At 46.9% G+C, this 22894-nt stretch overlaps 1 long non-coding RNA gene across 1 annotated transcript; it reads left to right on the top strand.

Moving 5' to 3' along the window:
• Positions 1 to 1487: 1487 nt before the first annotated feature.
• Positions 1488 to 3198, top strand: LOC116660997. The gene is made up of 3 exons (XR_004316739.1): positions 1488 to 1544; positions 2443 to 2520; positions 3097 to 3198. It is a non-coding gene; the product is annotated as an uncharacterized LOC116660997 (long non-coding RNA).
• The last annotated feature ends 19696 nt before the right edge of the window (positions 3199 to 22894 follow it).

The following is a 22894-nucleotide window of genomic DNA, read 5'->3' as shown; positions in this document are numbered from 1 at the left end:
TTTCCAGCCTTCTGGTGGCAGTGACAGCCATGAAGTGCTCAATGCCCCTTCCCTGAACTAGCAATTCTAAGTGTGGAATTTGGGGGTGTCCCGGTGCCCTTCAGGGATAAGAAGACATATAGATTCATTAAATTTATAATAATTGCATAGGATCCTTCAAAAGTGTTAAAAGATCATGGTAACAAGGGAATATTGAGAAACTGTCATAGATTGGAGGAGACGTGGGAGACATGACAACTAAATGCAACATGCTATCTTGGGGGTGGATCCACTTTAGTGAAAAAACTGTGAAACCCAAATAAAATCTGTACTATAGTTAATAGCATGGCCCAATGTCAGATTCTTAGTTTTGATCAATGTACTATGGTCATGTAGGATATTAACATTGGGGGGTGTTGGGTGAAGGATGTACCAGAACACTCTATATTACCTTCACAGCTCTTCTATAAATCTAAAATTATTTCAAAATGGAAAGTTAAAAATGCATATGTTATTTATGCCAAATCAAATACCAGCAAGTGCTGGATTCCACCATAGAAAAATAGAAGCAAGCCCAAAATATATTAGAATGCTGTATGAAAATATCTTTGGAAAAACACACAAACATGCTGATCATTTTGGTCCCTTGCGAGGAGGGCCACTGGGTGTGAAAGGAGGGAAACTTTTCACAGCTTATCCTTTAATACCTTTTGGATTTTGAACTATGTAAATGTATTCTCTTTCAACAATTAAATCTTAAAAATAATCGAAGGGGAAAAAATCCTAATGGGAAAAATGTTAATTTGGACTTTATTTTTGGGCAAATAGAATGAATGACATAGTAGTAATACTGTTCATTGCTATTAGTGTTTATGGAGTTCCTGTGATGTGCCAGGTGCTGTGGCAATCACAGAACAGGGATAAACTCCTTGAATTACCCAACAAGGCAGGACTCCTGTTTTGTAGAAGAAGAACCATTTGCTCAGGTTGTGATGAAGAAAGGGTCAGAGCTGGAATTTGAGGTCAAGTCAGCCTCATTCCTTCACCTGAGCCTTTAATCACTCTTTCTATCCCTATGGGATAAATATGCATGCAAGAGGCTATGGGAGCAACCAAGATGAGGCCTGCAGTAGATGCTTTTGGGGCCCTGCCAATATTACCCCATCCCACATCATTTCAGTTCATGCCAGCCTGACACCCACATTTCTGCATTTATTTCCCTAGAAGGGCTCCCTCTGGCCATTGGACCTGCTCTACCCACGCTCTGGTCAGTTAAAAAGGCTAATGAATTATGCCCCAAACAATGACTAATAGAAGTTGGTGTATAAATACCCCAGCTCCCTCCCCCTCTGGGTGACAGTGTGTTCTTTGGGTGACAGGACTGAGCCTTATTGCCCACGGTGATTACCTGCTTGATAACACATCCTTTACTGGCTGACTTCCCTTCTCTCTTACCAAATAAATTACCTACATGCAAATATTCATCTCTAGGTCTGCTTCTAGGATCTTCCAGGCTAAGATGAGCCCCGAATCTAGTCTGGAGAGGGTAGAGAAGATAGCCAAAAGTAAGTGAATTTTATTTCTTTTTACATCTTTAAAATATGAGATATAGTTTACATTCAGTGAAATGCTTGATCTTTAAATATACAATTAGGTCAATTTGATATAGGCTTACTGTTATGTAACCCATGTCCCTGTTAAGAGAGAGAGCATGTCCACCACGTCAGGAAAATTCCCTTGTACCCTTCCCAGGAAATCCCTCCATCCTCAGAAGCAACTCTGGATCTGATTTCAATCACCATAGTTTTTTCTATTCTAGCACTTGTAAATGGAATTTTTACAGTCTGGCTTCCCTCACTCAGCAGAATGCTTTGGAGATATATCCATACTGTTGCAAGTGTCAATAGCTCATTTCTTTTCTATTGCAGTAGAATATGAATATACCACAGTGTGTTTGTTTTTCTCCTGTTGATGGACATCTGAGTTATTTCTGGGTTTTGCCTATCATGAACAAAGCTGCTACGAATGTTCTTGCACCAGACTTTTTAAGAGTCTATGTTTTCTTTTAGGTAAATTCCTTCGAGCAGGATTAATTGGTCACACAACAAGCATATGTTTAACTTTTTTAAAGAAACTGCTCCATGGTTTCCAAAGTGACTATGCCATTTTGTACTCTCACCCATAAATGAGCACTCCAGTTCCTCCACACCCCTGCCAACACTTGACGTCCTTGGTCTTTTTCATGTTATCCATTCAGCTGGGCATGTGTGGGTGAGCTGGATGTGTAAGGGCAAACTGGGCTTTGAAGGGTGAGAGAATACAGGCCCCCAGAGTGTCAGGCATTACACAGACAGCATTGCAGTTGCCAAATATGTGTGATTTCTTTGGCAGTTTCAGCGAAGAGTGATGTTCCCCTGTGGAGAGCCAACTCTGATCACCTTTTTTTCCCCTCACTCTGTGAAGGCAGCAGACAGCATGCCCCTCGGGCTCAGGGCAAGAAGAAGTCTAGCTCTGAACTCTAAGCCTCTCAGGTGTGAACAGGTAATTTTTTTTCTTTATGAATTATTTTCTTTTTGATTCTGTTGGACCAGGGGAATCAGATTGTTTATAGCATGCAAGTGATTTTATGAGAAGTTTAAAAGCAAATTCGTCTGTGCTAAGCTACCACCAGCTGATGGGGTCAAAGCTTTGCAGTTATGCATCCAGTGAACAGCAGAATGAAATGTCAGCACCACTATTGACCCATCTTGCATTCTGATCTTCCACCCATGCCAGTCTCTGGGTCTGCTTTTTGAAAGCTCATTCCCCTTCTTGAAGCCTTTTATTGGCTCTCATCATTAGAGGACTAAAATACACACTCCACAAACTCTTGAGCAGAGGGTACATTCTGCTCACTTCTCTGTTCCAGTTCCACTGACTCCATTGGGTGTCCCAACTACACCAAGCTTGCTTCTGCCCCAGGGCCTTTGCACGTGCTGTTCGCTCTGCCTGGAATGCTGTCCTTCCTGCCCTTAATGGCTGGACTTCTTAACCTTGGGTCTCAGATTTTCTGCATTTTGCCGCCTCAACAGAGATTATCTTCCCTAATCATCAACTCAAAATCATTTTTTAAAACAGAACTAGACTCCCTAGTCTGTTTGTTGGAAGTGAAGAATCTGTGAAAGTCATAAGCCTTCCCCTCCATCGATCTTGAGGGAGAAAAGTGCCAATGACCCGCCTCTGGTTTGTTCTGTTGGGAACACAGAGATGCCCACTGCAACATCATTCCCAGGGCAGCCTGATATCAGGTAAGCCATGATTCTCTTGGGAAGTTGTTTTTACAAGATGTGGCAACCATTTCTAAGTCTTAAGAATTTTTCAAGACCCTTTTGCTCTCAGTGTACTTTCAAGACAAGTTGTTAATAGTTCTAAACATTCACACGAGCCTCCACATTGCACTGAATAATGAGCTTGCATGCACCGGCAGGTTTGGCAAAATGTCAAGAGTGAAAAGAAGATGAAGAGGGGAGAAAAGGTGACGGCCAGGGTTCTTATTTTCTGGGCTGTAGAACACATTTGGAGAATATGAGAGGAATCGCCTTCCTCATATAGTCCCCCAGACTTGGCTTGGCTTAGGCAGTCCTGATTCTTACATTTTCTTGTATTTAAGGTAGATGGAGTCCTGTCTCAGTCTGGTTCCCCCCCCCCCCCCAAAACAGAGCCTGAGACGAGGGTCTGGGTACTGAGGTTTAGTTGGAAGGAGGTGCAGGAAGCATGAGGGAGGGCCCACTGTAGGGCACTGGTTATCTCACTGGGCAGCGGGGCTCCACCCTGTGAGCCTTCCTCTGAGGAGCTGTGTGCAGAAATGTCCCTCTGAGCTCATCCCCCAGCTACTGTGGATGGCAATCCAGTCCATTTAGAATCACGGTTGGGATTCTAAGCAGGTGGGCTCTGGAGCCAGACTTGCCTAGTCTGGGGATCCAGAGCCACTCTACCGTGTTGGAGGCAGTTCCCTGGTTTCCGTGAGCCTCAGTTTCTTCCTCTGTACAATGGGAACAACCCTGGTGCCTCAGTCCTGGAGTGACTGTCCGCTGGAATAAGACATAGGAGTCTCCGAGCTCAGCCACAGGCACCAAGGACGTTCCCTGTGAGCGTTCACTGTTGTCCACATCGTCCCGACGTGGGCTTTGAATTCTGTCCTGATGGTGCCCACTGTGGGAGGAGGTGGCAGCTGTGGGCAGTTTTTAGCGCCCTCAGGGAGGCCCAGGAAAGCTGGGAAAAAAAGGGCAGAGGATAAAATGCAGTTGGGGCCACAACCAAACAGGCTAGGAGCGATTTTGCCGGTTTAGTCACTTGTTTCCGGCTCGCCTCCCAGAGGATCCGTGATTCCCCGGGAGCACCGCGCACTCCCCCTCTGGCCCCTCCCCGCCATCCTCCCCGAGTGCTCCCCTGCCTCGCGGGCCCCGCTCCTCGGCCGATTCTCCCTGTTAACCATAAGCACAAATCGTGTTATCTCCTCTCTCTCGCAGCACTTGCCCCTTGATTTAAGCTGCCTTCTCTTCCCCTTTCATCAGCCCTGGGTCCCTCCTGTCGTATATCTTCCCGTTTATCTACTTCCCCGCGGTCGGCAGCCTTGCGCGCGATCGATCCGTGGGGGGAGATGGCGGCCCGCCCGCCCGATCTCCGGGGCCCGCAGTTCTTCTTGGGAGCCCGGGCCAGTATTTCTTGCTAAGCTTCTGCCTGGCCATGTTCGGTTTCTCATTAGGTTTCTGCCCAGGCCTGGTAGTATTTCTTGTTCCTCCACGTACAGCCTGGAGATCCCTAGTAATTCTTAAATGGCGAGATGGAGAGGGGCACGTTTAGAACTCTCTAGAATCCATCTGGCCCGTGTCTTGGAGTGGCACGTTCGGGGGGTGTGAGGGGAGGGACGGGGGGGGGGGAGCGGCTCCCACGGAGAAGTGCCGGTGGGTCCCTGGGTCACACTGTGCGTTTGCTCTTGGGTCTCCTGCCACCTCCACGATGCGTCTCTGCATCTGAGTCATCACAACAGGCTGGGACCGGATTCTCTGGTGCCAGCCTCACCCTGTGCCATCTTTGGAAAGAGCCCAACAGCTCTGATAATAACTCAGATGTGGCAAGTCCTTCCTATCCTGGTCTCAGTTTCCCCACCTGTGAAATAAGTTGGTTTCTCTTTTTGTTCCTTTCTTCCTATATGTATTTAAAAAGTGTGAAACATGCGAAGAATATTCATGATATCCGAGGTAGTGTTCTAAATACAAACACTGACACACTTAGAATCTCCTAGCCACTGTATGACAATGTTTCACAGATGACAAACTGTGGCACAGAGAGGCTAAGCAACTTGCCCAAGGTCACACAGCTAGCAAGTGGCAGAGCCAGCATTCATACCTAGACACTGGCTTAAGTGCATGTGCTTTCAAGAGTTGGTTCCTCTTCCCTCCTACAATCCCATCCCAGGCATATACCCAGAGAAAACTTTAGCTTGAAAAGATACATGCACCCCATTATTCATAGCAGCACTGTTTACAATAGGCAAGACTTGGAAGCAATCTAAATGCTCATCAACAGATGACTGGATAAAGAAGTTGTGGTATATTTATACAGTGGAATGCTACTCAGCCATAGAAAAGAATGAAACAATGCCAGCCCTTCCCACCAGCGACTGTTGTTAGGAGATTAAACGCTGGGGTTACGTAGCCGAGGGTCCAGCACTTAGTAACAGCTCACTAAACACCAGCCATGACTAGAAATGAAGAAGGCTGGATTCCAGTTGTAGAATCGACTTCCAGAAGCCTGGACTGGCTTAAATATTGGGCAAGTCCCTTTCCCTCTCTGGGCCTCAGTTTTCCCATCTGAAAAATGGGAATGGGATGGATGGAATCAGATGGCAGGTGTTTACATGGACAGCATTGGGGGACAAGGAACTCCGGCTACAGTTCCCACCTCTGCCTCCTGTGAGACTCTACACTCCAGCAGGCAGGACCCCTGCTTCCCTCCCTCCCCGGGGTTTCTTCAGTCCCCAGCACACGGTGTCCAGCAGAGGACAGACACCAGACAAATGCATGCTGAATGGCTGGAGGAGCCCTGCCTTGGTCTGTTTTGTCTATTGCGTTTTTACATGAGATTTTGTTTGAGTAAAGAATCATGTGGTTCATCAGTCAGGGCCCCAGCAGGAAACACACGGCACATACATACTGGGATAATTCGTAGAGAGTTTAATAAAGGAACTGCTTACAAAGGTGTGGGCAGGGCATAGGAAAACCACACGGGATAGTGCAGACTTTGGGGTCTAGTAACAGAGAGGACCATCATCACTCCTAGACAAGAAGATGTGACCGGGGAGGGTTATATGGTCTCTGGGCAAGGGCTGAGACCTTTAGTGAGGGATGCAGCCACCACTCAGAGACCCTGGCAGGCAGGAGCTGGAGAGATAGTACACTGACCTCCATCCCCACCCTCTCTCATTTTGTCCTGGACCTCCCGTTGGCAGAGCCCAACCAGAAGGCAGAAAACAAGGCGGTCCATTGCAGTCCACACGCGGTAGCCTATGGGGCAGAAGAGTCAGGGGGAAAAGGTGGAGGGGGAATGGGAGCAGTGCAAAGGAAGATGCCTGTGCAACACACAGCGCAGGATTAGCTTCCTGAATGCAACTTTTAAAGGATCCTTCCAGCTCTGTTGCACTCAGATTCTTCAATACGTCCAGCCTTACTGACGTCCTATTGTAGCAGCTCAGAGTTGGGCTGGGGGCTGGTGGTACCAATGGCACAAATTTATTGCATTTAGGTCAAATGCCTATATTCAGATCTCTCCCCTTCCTTCCTTCCTTCCTTCCTTCCTTCCTTCCTTCCTTCCTTCCTTCCTTCTTTCCTTCCTTCTTTCCTTCCTTCCTCCCTCCCTTCCTCCCTCCCTTCCTCCCTCTCTCCTACTCTATCTCTCTCTATTTTCTACACACAGTCAGATATTCCTTCTGCCACTCTGGGATGCTGACAGTGGGACCAGATATACAGCATTTCTGCCGTGATATAAGGGCTGCTGCAGTGCGCGGCTGTCTCCTAGGAAGGCATGGCCAGGGTGTAAAACTGCACTTCCTTGTCAGCGCTGGTCTTCATGAATGTCTCCTGACTTTTCCAGAAATTTTTGCGGAGTTTCTCATACTAGGGAGGTTTTGTTCCTGCCCCCTTTCCCCCAGGGGAGGGGGACGTGGCACTGTCGGGAGACATTTTTGGTTGCCACAGCTAGCAGTTTGCTACTGGCATCTGGAGAGCAGAGGCTGGTGCACAGGATAGCCCCATCCCCTGTCCCCCAAAGAATTATCCAGTCCAAAATGTCACTAGTACTGAGGTTGAGAAAATCTTTGGTAGAGGGAGCCTCTTCATGTGGCTTTGATCCTGGAGTATCCCCTTCCCTGAATTCCCTCCTACTGCCTTCTTGCTATGTGATTACCCAGACTCTTGGATACCTTCAGCAACAGGGAGCTCACTACCTGTTTTGAAGCCAGTCAGGCCTGGGCTTGATCCCTCAGCTCTTCCACCTACAGCTGTGGGACTCGGGGCTTCCCCGCGAGTTGGGGTGGCTCCACCACTCTGGGCCTAAATTTCCACCAGGATCCTGGGATCAGCAGCTGCCCCGCCTCACAGGTTATATGGGGATCAGCAGAGATGATGCTCTTAAGTCAGCAGGCTCAGTGCGTGGCTCAGGGTGAGACGGCTCAGCGAACGTTCGCTGCTGCTGTGAACGGCCCGCCCTCGCTAGTTTCATCCTCCGGGTGGTGGGTGAGTCAAGTGCAGACAAACGGCAGGGACTCTTCTGCCTGAGAAATTTCAGAAATCTGGGTAAGTTTAGCACCGAGGGAGGAAGAAAATGTAAGCTCTTGGGAGGGGGCTTTTTCTTTGGGGCTGTTTCCTTTTGGGGGAGGGGGGCTCTCTGTGGAGACCTGATAGCATGCATGGTTTTATGATTGTCTGTGAGGGAGAATCAGACTTGCTAACGAAGGCGGTGGCGGGTGCTAGTTAAACTGGGAAATGAATGGTTCTGAGGGCCACGATTCACTCCATTTCACTAAGGGTTATCCTGCAGGGCTCAGGGCTCCATAGCGCACCCCAGAGGTGGGAACCAGAAACTAACATAACATTGTAAATCAACTATACTTCAATAAAAAGTTTTTTCCTACTCAGTGGGAATCCTCACTTGCCTTGCCCACAGTTGGCCCTCGGCAAGTATTTATTGAGTGAATGAAGCACCCACCTGTGAGGTGGCTACTCACATCTCTGTTTATATAATGAGGAAACAAGGACTCAGGGAGGTGAAGCAACTTGCTCAAGACGCAGGAGAGGGGCTGGGATTCCTTCCTCAGTTATCTTTCCCCAAAGCCTGGTCTGTCATCCACTGTGTCCAGCTGTCTCCCCTCCTCCCTGCCTCTGAGCATCCTATCCCAAGGTGGACCCTTCTAGGGGTCCCCTGGAGGACAGATCTCAGGGGAAAGGTGGCCAGTGGTAGGGAGACAGGAGAGAAAGTTCGGGAATTGAAGAGGGCGTAACACACGTTCAAGGCGTCCGGATGGAGAAACTTGATCAGCATATTCTAGTCGAGACAAACCCCCTGCCTTTGTCACTCACTGTAAATTGTCCCCCAATCACTGGCTTGACAGAGATGGATTCCCAGGGCTCACAGCACAATTAAGCTTTCTCAGGCATCTCATGGGGGAAGGAAGCAGTTGGTTTACTTGCGAATGCTTGGGGGTAATTTTCTAATGTCCCTTCCACCATTACAGAGGCTTTGCTCCAATCTCTTATCATATGTAATTCCTAATGATTTCTCTGTTATGTCCTGTTTTATTAAAGCGTCATTGAACTATACCCTATTGATTTAGATTTCACAGACAATTGAAATTTAAATTGACTCCAAATTGAATGTCTCCATGTAATCTCTGTTCTGCAATAAAGACAGATAAAATGCTTCTATTTTTGATAACAAGTTATACTAGAGGCACATTTTAATTTTGGGAGGGAAGAAAAAAATGTGACAGAGTCTTGACTTTCTTTGAAAAGTGGCTGATGGTTCAGGGCCTGGGAGGTTGGTTTTTTTTGTTTTTTGATTTTTTGTTTTTTTGTTTTTCCTTCCTCTCTCTGGGGCACGATCCTGGAGTTATAGAATTTTGAAATGTCTGGGCTGGCTCGCAGATGGGAGTGGAAGGTGATCTAGTCTGACCTACCAAAGAATTAAAAAGATCATCCATCCACAAATCCGTCTGTCCGGTGAGGACAGCCTGTTTGGAGTGCCGGGGACGGGGAGTGGGAAGGAGTGAGAATAATGATGGTGCGCGTGACTCAAAGCTCATGTCATTCCGAGGGTTGGATCTCGAAAGTCTTCTTGAGAAAAGGAGAGAGAGACGTCATTCAACATCTGTCCCCACCAAGCCAGACCTTTTATGGCAATGGTCACTCTCAAAGCTTCCTTCCTTTTCCGCCAGTGATGGATGGAGGACAGTGGTTGGAGCATGGAAAGGGTGAGTGAAGGAGGAAAGACTGTACCCTCCCCAAGGATTCTCTCTTCTTTATGAGAAAGGTTATCTAGAAAGCAGAGCATCAATCAAGTGCCTATCAGAACCTGGAGAGAAGTTGAAGTCACCGGATCCCTGAGATCACCCCAGAACAGTTCTCAGTGTGAGCAGTGTGCGCTTTTCTGGGCGGGGGTGGTCTGGCTCCCTGACTCGGCTGTGAGTATCTAGCTGGGGCCTGGCATAGGATGGACACTCAGCAAATATTCTTTGAATTATGACTACATGATCGCTGTAAAGACTAGAGCGTCTTCAGAGCTGGTGAGCCCTTGGGTATAATTTAGTCCCAACGCACAGCTGGGGAAATTAAGGCCACAAAGGGAAAGGGGCTTGCTCAGGGTTCCCCTGTGAGCGGACACAGGTCTAGATGCCCTAAGCGTCTGTCTTCTGTCCTGCTGGCATCTCCTTCTAGCCTATTCTATTCCACCCCTTTCTGTTCCATTCCGTTTATCCCGTCTCATCCTGTACTATCTGATTCTACCTCATTCTGTCCCATTCCACCCACCCCTCCATCTCATCCCATCCCATTCCAGTCCATTCCACTTTAGCCCCTCCCATTCTAATGCCTCCCATTCTATTCCGTCCTCTCCATCCTGTCCTACCCTGTTACACCCTGTCCCATGTCGCACTCTGTCATCCCACTCCACTCTGCTGCGCGCCGTTTTATTCTGTTCACACAACTCTCTCCACTTCACTCCTTTTTCTACCCCATTCCACGTCATCCCTACCCATCCCGTTCCCATTCCTCATGCCTGGAAATATTTACAGTGTGCCTCCAGGATGCGGAGCCCTGAATGTCTCAGGATGAATGAGCTTTACGCCCTGATTTTGGGGAGAGAGGACCTGTTGGCTCACGAAGTGCCTGCTTCCACCTCCCTGCTGCATCCTTTAGCTGAGCTTTTCACTGGGCCAGGGGCAGGAGGACTGGGTGATTGTCCAGCTGTCAGTAAGAAGAACTTGGCTACCTGTTTGGATATTGTTTTGGGGTATATTGCAAGGACTCCCTGCAGAAGAAGAGGAGTGGGTGGTTGGCCATCAAATCCCTTCCTAAACCTTAACCCCTCTCCTCAAGGAACGTTCACATCAATTTTGCTGATTTTCATACCAGTTCTTCTATGGGACTACAGGGAAGGGGGCTCTTCTGGAAGCCTAGAGTCTCAGGAAGGACCCTGATAGTTTGCCTAACTGAGTGGGCTCTCTCCCTAGTGCCCTCTGCTTCTGGTTGGGCTTTTTCCCCTAACAGACTGCCCCTTCCCCTCTGCCCAACCCATCTTCCAGCCCTTTCTCCACCAGAACCTTGTTGTCCATGCTCTGAGGGGACCCCCACACACTCAAGTGATTCAGACTTGAGTTTTCCCAGACTCATTCAATGCTGGTATTTATTTGCTCTGCCACTGGGATTCCCCTGGCGCTTGGACCCCAAGTCCCCCCTGTGAACCCCTGATGATGTTCTGCCTTCTCTCTGTCCCTGCATCCCCAGCCGTTCCCAGGCCACATCCTGCTTGCCCTTGAGTCTCCCTGGGCTTGGGGAGCGGGAAGCACCTGGCATGTAATTGCAGCTTAATAAACGAATCAATCCTCATTAAAGCTTGATTGGCCATTAGCCTCATTATCATGCGAGCAGAGGGCTGGGGAAATTTTAGAATGCCAAAGTGGGGAGAGATCAATGGGGTGCGTGTCCAGCCCCCATTTGTGGAGGATTACACCCAGAGAGAGTCTTCATCCCTGGCCGTATGTTAGATCTACTGGGGAAGCTTTACGAATACTGGTGCCCAGACCACACCCAGAGCCACAGATATGGAACCTGTAAGGGAGGCGCCCAGCCACTGGTAATTTTAAAAAGCACCCCAGCTAAGTTTAATGTGTTGCCAAGAAAGCCTGAAATGTTATTTTTAATCTCTTGAGTGAAGGGAAGTCCAAAGTTTGGCCATCAGAGATTTGCTACATGTGGATACTTAATAAATAGTGAGCTCCCTGAGATCTGGGACTTTCTGGTACCATCAGCTTAGCCTTGATAATAGTCTCTCATCAGCACCATCCTGTGTCACACTGATACGCACAACATCTCTTGTGGCCCTCTCAAGCACCCAGTGGTTGCTGTATTCATGCTGCCTATATGCTTAATATCTTTATTCCAATTCTCTTTCTTTTTTCCACAAATAAAGTGATGAAGGTGAGCAACTTAAAAAACTGCCCATCTCTGTTCATGAATAAGATATTATTCTTTCACCACATCTTTTTGACAACCTTTAAGACATTAAAAATAACACTGTTTCTAATTAATTAAAACAGAGGGTCTAATTTTATGTGATTTTTTTTGTGTGTGTTTACTTTAGGTCACAAATCAATTTGACTCCTAAAACTTCATTTAAGTAGAAACTAGATTTCTCATTGAGAACTTTGAAGATATTAAATACCCTTAGACCCATTCCTTGCATTCTGGGGCATTTATAAGAAGGAAATCCTTCAGAATAGAGATAATAGTTTATGTACAAAAATTTTCAAGGCAGTGTTCTGCACAAATATGAGAAACATTAATCCCTCCAAATCTCCAGTAATGGAATGGCTAATTTGATTAGTATATATATTCAGTTTAATGAAAGGTATGGTTCATAAGGACAGGCACCCTAAAAGATTCTAATGGTTATTGGATTCTAATTTTTACATCTCCCGAATTTGCACAGTGCTTGGCACAGATTAATCCTCAAAAATACTTGTTAGAGGTTGAGTCGTTTATTAAGATGATAGTCACAGAATTCATAACAACATGAAAAACAGCTTAAGTGAAAAAAAACCAGAGTGCAATATGAAACATAAAGTATTGTCACATCTCTATTAAAATACGTGTTGACTTGTATATACAAAAATAAAGGATGGATTAGTGAAATGTGTCTGAGCTATAGAATATTCTGCAACTACTAAAATGATGTTTGCAAGTAACAGTCATGATATGAAAAGCTGTTTATGATAAGGATGTAAAAAGCCACATGTAATATAATTCCAAACTGTGTGTGTATAATTATAACATCATATATTATAATTTAATTATAATTATTTTTATACTAATATAAATATACATTAAGACCATATTATAATTATACACTGTACCATAAATTTAATATTAAGTGTATATTTATTTTATTACATATTTTATATATAGATACTTGTATTATATGTTTTATTTTATTTATTTGTGTATGCATGTACATATGTATGTACGTATATATGTATACACACATTCACAATACTGGAAATAACCCCAAATATTAACAGTTGTTTTAGTAGGTGAGATTAGGATAAGTTTTTTTTCTTTCCTCCATTTCATTTTTCCCAATTTTCCAAACATCCTCCTACAATGAGCATGCGTTACTTTTATCATCAAGACAAAAGAATAACCTCTAGGTATATTTTAGACACAAAGAGGGTGGGAGCGCGGGGGAGAGGCGCGCAGCCTGGAGGGATGCTGGAGGAGGGAGGTCTGCGGTCACATCGCATCAGCAGCTGTGACTGATTCTGCCCAAGTCCAAGTCGCAGGCCTCCCTGGGCAGGAACTCGCGGCGGGGCTGGTGTGGGGGATGTGCGCTGGCTGCTTCCTGGACTGTCTCCTTGCGGGGATGGTTTCCTAGAACCGCAGCCCAGGGGCCTGGCTGAACTCTTCCGGAGGAATGCCACCTTCCCCTAATTTGCTGGGTCCCTCCAGTTGCTAAGAATGATGGACAGTAATTAAAACTAAGCTAATAACCTCCTCACTCTTGACATTTCTATGGGGTTTTGTTCACCATTATCTACATATAGATTAAAAATTGTAATTGGACTGGCGATCGGGTTAGGAAAATCAACCACCTTCCAACTCGTCGTTTGCCAGAGACTGACACTTTGAAATTTTATTTAATCTAAGAAAATTGAGTTGAACTCTGGCACCCTGGGAGGCGAGGGAGAAATAAAACTGCATTTATCTTTAAGGACCGATGCTAGCTAAGAAAATATTCATGCTCCAGCAGGAAGGAGTGGGTCAGAGGTCAGAAGGCTGTGAGGGGTAGCTCAGACAGGGTGTAGGGTGGGCACTTCATAAGAGGCAGCCATGGGAGGGTGACCAGATGCCCCAGTGGGACCGTGCATGAAAGAGGTTTAGGGAGACCAAGGCCACCTTCCCGAGAGGATTCCTGTGTCATTTCATAGGGTGTGGGCTACCGAACGCCACTGAGTCCCCTGTGCTGGTGAAGAGAGATGTTATTGGCTTCTAATTCTGTGATTCCTGGTCTCTGCAATGCTGTGACTTTAGGCGTCCACCTTGCATCCTCCTGTTCTGTGCAAGACGGAGGTGCTGTGCCTCCCTTTCCCTGGGTCTAAGAGGCAGGGTTTCTCTTATTTCTATGAGTCTTTGCTTCTGGGAACCTAGAATGTGAGGATTCTAAATGGCAGGGATTGTAATATCGACTCCAAAGGCAGGACCTTGTCAGACCTCCCCATCTGCCCCTCCCATGGAATCATGAGTTTGTCTAAATTGAAGCCCTTAAAGTGATATTAATCTTACCTTGTGTCCCGTAGGTGATGGACCACCTGAAGAGGTCCTCTGTGATACACAGTGTGGCCATGTCCATGCTCCTGCTTAATATACTTCAGTGGGATCTGATGGCCCCATTTGGATCAAGTCCAGTCTCCTTAGGATGGCTGCAAGGCCGTTCTGGGTATGCCTCGTGCCTCAGTCTCTCCCGAGTCAGCCTCCCGAATCCTTACAAACCTCCCGCTACGATGTGCGTGTGCGCTCTCTCTCCCTCTCTGTCTGCAAACAGTGTTTTGTCCAATGAGCCTCCAAATTTTGCATCACTCTTCCCTCTGCCTGGAATTACCTCCTTCCCACCCCAGTACCACCCCCTTAGATCTGCCCCCTTCACTCACCTAACTTCTATGAATCTATGACTTACCTTGGGCTTCACCTTGTCTGGGAAGTGTTTGCTGTCTTCCCAAATTGTGTTCTCTGCTCCCTCGGTGTCCCTGCCCTCATGCTCACTTTGTGCCACTTCCCTGTGTGACTCTCTCTGCCACCTTCTCCCATTAAACCGGGATCTCCTGGAAGGCAAGAAGGCCTTCTTGTTTACTGTTGTATCTCCCAGCCCACGCGGTATTGGCAGAATGAAAGAATGAATGAATCTGTGCGTAAAGGCAGGGAATTTGTGACACCTTTATCCTTGGAATAATAAATGCTCATTTATTTATTCATTTCAGAAATGCTTTTTTTGTATCTACTCTGTGCCTTGTGCTGTGGTTCAGCCGTGGGGATGTCCTGTGAGCAAGACAAATGTCTCTATTGTCTATGACGCTTAAGAGGGAAATAGATTAGAAAGATGAATTGGGGTTAAGGAGTTAGGGGGAAGAACATTCTAGGCAGAGGAAACACATGTGAAAGATTTTGAGGAAGGAAAGGGAGAGACACAGTGTGAAACTGAAGCCCACTGGGGCCGGGGCACTGTGAGAGATGAGAGGTCCAAAAAGAGTCCAGGGATGTGGGCAGGACCTGGGTCTTGAGGTCTTTGCCGGGTTTCCAGCCTGGAGCTACGGGATCAATTTTACACCATGAAAAGATGGTTTGTTAAATGAATTAAGTCCATGTGTAAGATACAGACAACCTTGTCCCTTTATTCTGAGAATAATTGTTCTCATCCTTCATGCTTATTGCTTTAATCTTTCCAGCACACGTTCACCTCCTGGAGAGGACTGATGAATTTTATCTGCCTAGAAAGCTTTCCCAACCCCCTTCCTCTAGAAAGAGATTCCGCCCACCCTGGCTGCAGAAGTGGTCCCATGACCCAGGTCTGACCAATCACAGAGTCTTATCCCTCTGGTGACGGTGATTGGTGCAAGAGACAAACACGTGACCCAAGGAAGGCCAATGAGAGCCCATCTGTGGGATTGATACATGGACCCCTTTGGAGGAAGCTTCTCCTCCACTTAAGTTTGGAGGGCAGGTACCAGCCACACGGAGAAGGTAGAAGGTGTATTTGGAGAAGGTGAGTGAAACCACCATCATGAGATGAGAGAAAAGAGAGAAACAAGAGCTTTTCCTTTGAATGTTTGAACTACCCCAGTATCCAAATGTTGAGAACCAGTGAATCCCCCCTTTCTCTCCTGAGCTAGTTTACATTGGCTGTCTATCACCCGCGTCCAGATGAGTCCCGACTCACTCAGCGGTGCCTAATTCCCACACCTCTCTGGGATGTGGTCAAGGAAGGCATCTTATCCTAATTTTTATAGAGGAGGAACCTGGGGCTCAGAAAACTCCCCGAGCTTACGCATGGACAGTGGCAGAGTGGAATCAGCTGAGCCATCGGTCCTTCTACCAACTAGCTGATTTTTTTTAAATTAACATTTTAATGACATACTTATTTTGGGGGGGATTAGGTTTATTTCTTTGTTTATTTTTGATGGAGGTACTGAGAATTGAACCCAGGACCTCGTGCGTGCTAAGCACGTGTCTATCACTGACCTATTTCTGCCTCCACCGCCAACCAGTTGATATTGTCAGGCTGTTACTCTAAGAATGATGATTCTGAGGGTTTTCTGGAGCAGCCCTGATTTCAGACACTCCAACCCAGTGTCCTCACAGACCACCTGAATGGCCCACTACCTTGAAGTGACAAACTACCTTTCATTAAATGCTTTTCCATGTCCAGAAATAGTAAAAACCAAACCAAACCCAAACCAAAAACCCATTAGCTCTTGTTTTTAATTTTAAAGGCATTGTAACGGCCCCACAGTGTGCTGGTACATGTTTCACATTTAACATGTAGCTCTAATATGAGTCACGGTTAATGTGTTTGTTTATGTTGAGGGTAAGAAAAACAAAACAACAGAGACAGATGTTGGGACTTCACTGGTTCATCAGTGTTGTGGGCAACTGCTTCCTGAATTGAATAATGGGTTTCCAAGGCTGGAAGAATATTTCCTCCACTGTTTGTGCTTCCACACAGAACAGCAATGGACACACCCTATCTTTACGTTCAACCTGCTTTATTAAGATTTTTTTACATCACTTTCTAGAGAATAAAAACAATAATAAATCAAACCCTGGCTTGGAGCATTTACTAATGTCTGGAAATATTCCTATTGGGGCTGATTTCAAGCTACCAATGTGATGTCGTGGAGAGTGGAGTTGGGAGATGCGCAGATACCATCAGGTGGGTTTCCACCAGATAGGAGCGATGGATGTAAACAACTTCAAGAGCAATGATAATAAAATGTGGTCAAATAATTAGGAAGTGATAAGTTTTGCTTACTTTATTTAATTATAAGTTTATGTAATTTAATTTTTAATCGTGGGCACATTTCACAACCGGTCCACAAAATTCCTGGAAATTTAGCCATCGGCTCTCATGGGCTGGCATGAGCTGGCACGGTGTATGCCGCAGATCACTGTAACCGTGTTCTCTTTGATAATTGGGTGTTGAATGGCAGAAACTCCCTGCCATTGTGCAGACGGCTTTCATCTTTTACTGGGAATGAGCTTATCCTGGAGGTTCCTCCTACGAGCATCCTTCCAGTTCAGATAAAGCAATGCCCTCCCCTTTTCTTTCACAGCTTCCTCTTTTCTCCCCCTCCTATCACTCAATACACTTTGTCACAATGTCTCTTCTTGGATGTGTGCTTGTTCATCTGTTCCCCCACAAGGCTGTGAGCTCTGGGAGGGCAGGGCAGTGTCTGCCTTGCTCATCATGATATTTCCTGAGCGTGAGTTCATGTGTGGTCCAGGAGAGGAGCTCTGAATATTTGCTGAGAACACCGAGGAACAGGGGCAGCTAAACTCTCATCTGAGAGAAGACAGAGTATTATTACTACATCTTAAAAATCTCTGGGCGAGGTGGACTTGGAGGTCATTATGCAAAGCGAAAGAAGTCAGACAGAGACAGATACTGCATATATGTGGAATACAGATACACTTATATGTGGAATCTAAAAAAATATAACAAACTAGTGAATATAACAAAGAAGCAGACTCACAGATACAGAGAACAAACTAGTGGTTACCAGCGGGGTGAGAGAAGTGGGGAGGAGCAATATAGGAGTAGGGGAGTAAGAGATACCAACTATTATGCATAAAATAAGCTACAAGGATATTTTGTACAACACAGAGAATATAGTCAATATTTTATAATAACTACAGATGGAGTATAACTTTAAAAAATTGTGAATCACTATGTTGTATACCTGTAACTTATATAATATTGTAGCACAACTATATTTCAGTAAAAAATACAAAAAAACTCTAGGCTGTATTCATATTCATAGCTACATTATTCACAGTAGCCAAAAGGTGGAAGACACTCAAGTGTCCGTCCACAGAAGAATGGATAAACACGATGTGGTCTGTCTCTACAATGGAATATTATTCGGCCATAAAAAGAAATGAAATACTGACACAGGCTACAATATGGATGAACCTTGACATTATGCTGAGTGAAATAAGCCAGTCACAAAAGGATGAATACTACATGAGTCCACTCATATGAGGTACCCAGAATAGTCAAATTCATAGAGACAAAGTAGAATGGGGTTTGCCAGGGGCTGGTGGGAGGGGAAAGCTGGTAATTAGTGTTTAATGGGCACAGAGTGCCAGTTTTGCAAGAGGAAAAATTCCTGGCATTGGATGGTGGTGATGGTTGTGCAACAATGTGAATGGACTTAATGCCATTGAATGGTACACTTTAAAATGGTTAAAATGGTAAACTTTATGTTATGTTCATTTAATCACAATAAATAAATATCAAAAAATCTCCAGGCTTCCTATGTCATTTTCTCTAAATAGAGTGAGTGCTTGTTTCTGTATTTGGACAGAACAGCAATCTCGCAGTAATAATGATTGTGAAGATGATGGTGATGACAGATACAGAAGATTCTGCTTTTATGATGACAGACTCAGTTCAAAGGGTTTCTCATGCATGATCACTTTACAGTTCACCTGTAAGGAGGATATTATACCTCCATCAGATGAATGTGGAAACAGAGGCTCAGAGTGGTTAAGTGACTTGCCCAAGGCCACACAGCTTCAATCCAAGGCTGGTTGACTTGGAAGCACCACCTCTCCAAGCCTTTATCTTATCTGGGAGGGAAAACCTGGCTGGGAGGCAGGTGCGGGACCCTCTTTAGCTGACAATCCTTTGTTCATTTCCTTCCCTGGGTCACATTCCAGCCACAAAGGCACAAAAACCCACTCCCTTTGCTGTGTAGAGCATTGGCCAAGCTTGGCCAAACCGGCGCTAAGACTGAGTTGTCAACCAGGAGCTAGAAAGATCGAAAAAGCAATTTCTTCCATTTCTTGGCTCAATCCTATGCAGTCAATACCGTTAACAGTAAATCAAATATCAGGACTGCATTGACCCAGGAAAAGGCCAAGGAGAAAAAAATTCCAGAGCAGAATCCAAAAAGTAGAGGAAAAAAGCTCAGCTGGAAGCATCTATCATACCTGGGGAGGTGAACCCGCAGGGGCAGCAGTAGCAGCATGAGACAGAACCGCCCCAGCAAGCTGGCTCCCCAGGACCCCTGCTTTTGGCTTCCGAGTTTCTTGGACCCTTGTTCCTGGTAGATCCAGGGGACTAGAGGCTGCAAGGGGCAGGGTTGAGGATTTCTGATTTGAGGTCCTTCTGATTTGGGGCCTCACCCCACAACCCTTGGCTAAGTTCTGCAGAAAATGGCTTTTGGGGGGAAGCTCCCCATCAACCTTTCCTTCTTCCATGCATGCTTATCCTGTAAGATTGTACGGAGTGGAGTGCTGGCTCCCAAAATGAGAGGCTCAAATATTCTGAAAAAAATTTTGGGCATGTCTGAGCTGTGTTGCCAACTGAACTGTCACCTCCTTTCATAGATGCAGCTATTCACCAAATTCTGATGAAGCACCTCCTGTGTGCAGGGATTGCCCTGGGGATCAGCGGTGGACACAGACACACATTCCTCACTTCATTGAAGCTACAGTCTAGTTAGTGATGGGGGAAGATAATTAAGATTTGTATAGTATATGGAGGGCAGTAGATGTTATAAGGGAAAACAAAGAAAGTAAAAGTAGAATGTTTTGAGTGGGAGGAGTCCAGTGTAATTAAAGTAAAGGGATACTTGAGGGAAGACATGCAGCAGCGCAGCACCCTGCCACGAGGCCCCTAAAGTGGACATCTATTGGTTTTGCCTCTTTAGCATCTCTTCCTTTTTCCGGTGACAGCACCCCACTTTCTTAAGGAGTCCTCCGCCATCCCCAGTCTACCAGTTTAAGTGGAGCTGCATGCCCTTCTCCCACATCTGGAGGCAGGCATGTGAACCTAAGCCGGTCAGAGCACTCCTGCCCTTGGCCTCTGGTGATTGGCTCAGTGGTGGGACTTATGAACTGATCTAGCTAATGAGAGCCAGGCTCAGGGTTTTGATTTGGACTGCTGGTGTAACAGTCAGAAAGGGTTGGGATATACTCCAGTAACACACAGCTCCTAAATCTTAATCAGGGTGGCTCAAATCTTAGTGGCACAAAACAGCAAAAATTGACTTCTTGTTCATGCCCTCTGTCCACCTCAGGCTGGTGGGAGCTCTGCCAACAGAAATATCATCAGATACCCTAGCAGGGGCAAGGGGACGTGGAATTAGATGCATCTGACTTCATATCCTGACTTTGTTGCTTAGTGCAAGGGTCTTGCCTGGTACATGGTTATCCCTCAGAGAGTATCAATTTCCCCGGTATCTAATTTTTCCAACCCTTATTCGTTGTATGTCCAAGTAGGATTTCCAGAGCTTGGCTCAAATGCCTACCCTCCATGATTAGTTCTCAGATCTACCTCATTGGCCAACACCTCTCCATCCTCTTAGCACAGAGGGAAGCCATAGTAGGGACCGTAGTCTGTGCCCATTCAGTGTCTAGCAAAGGCCTAAGCACCTAGTAGGTGCTATTTGCAGTGCACCCAAGGTGCTTTGCAGTTTCAGGCACATAGTAGGCATTATCAGTTGAACCATACACAATGTCCAGCCCAGTGCCAAGCACATAGCGTGTTCTTTGTGCCTCCTCCCGCAGTGTTTCTGCAGTTTATTTTCTAAAAGTTGACGCCCAAAACACCTCCCCCCGGACCCCAGCCTCTTGCATCTTGGGACCTGAAGTTTGTGAGCAGGAGTTGCCACCAGGGTATAATTTGCTGAAATGGGTGGGGTGGGGTGAGGGGTCCTTGAAGGAGTGGTCCAGGGCTGCACTGCCCTGTGGGGGTCATCAGGGGTCATTGAGCAGCATCTTGGTTTATAAATTTCCTCAGAGTGCCCCAGACAAAGAGGGAAGTCGTTGGTGATGCGGTTACCTTGGCAACTCTTTGTGCTGGAGAATGGGAGAGAGAGGGGGAGGGAGGAAACGGAGGGAAGGGGGCAGCTGCTGGGGGAGAGGGAGGGGCAGGAGGAGAAGTTTCCTTTTCAAAGAGGGGAATGATTTGGCTTCTGGCTTCTGAGCAAAACGAAGTAGGGGGTCTTCATACTGCAGGACGGAGGGTGGTCTGAGTGGGGTGTCCTGCCTCTCCTCCTCGGCCTCTCTAGAAATTCTTCCAGCTGGTCTAAGAACATGGAGATAACTGGGTTGGAGTTTCAGCCCTTATTCTAACTTGCTGTGTGACCTTGTGCAAGTTACTCTCCCTCTCTGAACCTCAGTTTCTTCTCTTATAAAATGAGGCTGATAATCCACAGCATGGCTGTGAATATTAGATGATTGTTTTAAAGTGGAACAGTGCTGGCCCCTTCTAAGAGGGAACTGCCTGGGGGCTGTTTCATTTAATTGCTGCTCACTGGCTACAGGGATTTAGACAAGTGACTATCGTGAAATAAGAATGGAGCGTTTCTAGGTAACTCGCCTGGAGCTAAGTGGGAGCTCCTGGTAACTATTGATTATTGATGATCATTGATGTTCCTGCCAGATTCTTCACTTTGGGAGTCGGGTAGGTGGGAGTCATTATTGTTGAGGGTTATACATCATTGTTATGTAGATGCAGAGGCTGAGGCCCAGACCAGATCAGGAGTCTGAGATGCCCTGGAGGGAGACACCTGGGAGAGGCGACCAGCATCAGGGCAGCAATGATGTCCAGCCCACTGCATTGTGGGTTCCAGGCGCCCTGGGGGCCCCCGGTGGGTCTGTTCTTCTTCCCTCCACCCCCAACCCCGCATTGCGCATGCCCGGGAGCCCCTACTTCCCGGCCTCGCTGAGATGGAGGAAGGTAGGCGGAGCTCTGAGCCGGAGGCTATTTGGGTGGAGTGGTGGGAATGTGGGACCCTCTGCCAGGGTGGAGTGGCCTCAGGCGCAGCCCCTCTCCTGCTAAGGAGCCCCATCCGTCCACTCGCGGAGGCCTCCGCGGGGAGTCGTCACGGCGAAGGCATCAGCTCGCCCTCGGTGCCCTGTACGCGCTGGCGGCCTGCTCACCAGTCTGGCTCCAAGGAGGGCGGTTTTCCCAGAAAATAAATAACTGGAGTCCTGACCTTCACTGGGACCCTCGCTTAGCTCCTCAGAACCTTTCTGTCTGTCTGTCCATCTCCCCCGCATCATGAGGAGATGTCCTTTTCCCCGGCAGACTCCCTAGGCTCTGCTTGGAAAGACTCGCAGTCTCTGATCTCAAAAGGTTTCTGATTGCTGTGGGGAGACACGTTTCTCATCTTCCAGCTACTTCCTGCCCGTGTTACCTGGGGGCCTCGCAAACAGGAAGTGCTTCTGAGGGCTGGAGAAGAGAGGGAGGGCTGCCTGCAGGAGGCGGCATGCTTCTTGGAAGGAGGCAAGAAAACCACAGGTGTCAGGGCCAGATCCTTTCAAGACACCCCTCATTTACCTTATAGTAACTTGGTTGGGTGGACACTATGATTATTCCCATTTTACAGAGGAGCCGGCTGGGGCTTAGAGAGGTCAGGGCCTGGTTCAGCTTGTCCAGAGGCTGCAGAGGCTGGATTTGGAGCTGGGTCTGTCTCATCCAGATCTGGGACTGTTTGCTCTGCTGAAGGCCAAGGTTAGTGTGTCTGGGTGGAAGATGTAGGCAGAGAGAGAGAGAGAGTGTAGAGTTGGGGGTCCAGGAAGATTCTGGATAAGGCAAGTGGCCGGGACTAGTGGGGTCATACTAGCCTCGGAGGAGGGGGGAGGCAGAGGGGTTTGTATTTAGTGCTGTGGGAAAAATCTGACCATGCCCCTCCACCTGCAGAAAACCCTCTATAGCTCCCTAGTACCCTTGCAAAAGCTACACATTCTCACTGCAGCCTTCAATGTCATGCATAATCTGGCCCTACTCACCTCAGCAGCCTCATCTCCCAGTGCTAACCCAAGCTTACTTCCTCCTCTGCAGATGTTCAGTCTCCATCTGGAACCTTTGTCTCATGATTCCT

Source organism: Camelus ferus, chromosome 32 (assembly GCF_009834535.1).
Source record: "Camelus ferus isolate YT-003-E chromosome 32, BCGSAC_Cfer_1.0, whole genome shotgun sequence".
Classification (NCBI taxonomy): domain Eukaryota; kingdom Metazoa; phylum Chordata; class Mammalia; order Artiodactyla; family Camelidae; genus Camelus; species Camelus ferus.
The sequence above is the reverse complement of the archived record's forward strand: the minus strand, read 5'-3'. Positions and strand labels throughout refer to the sequence as shown.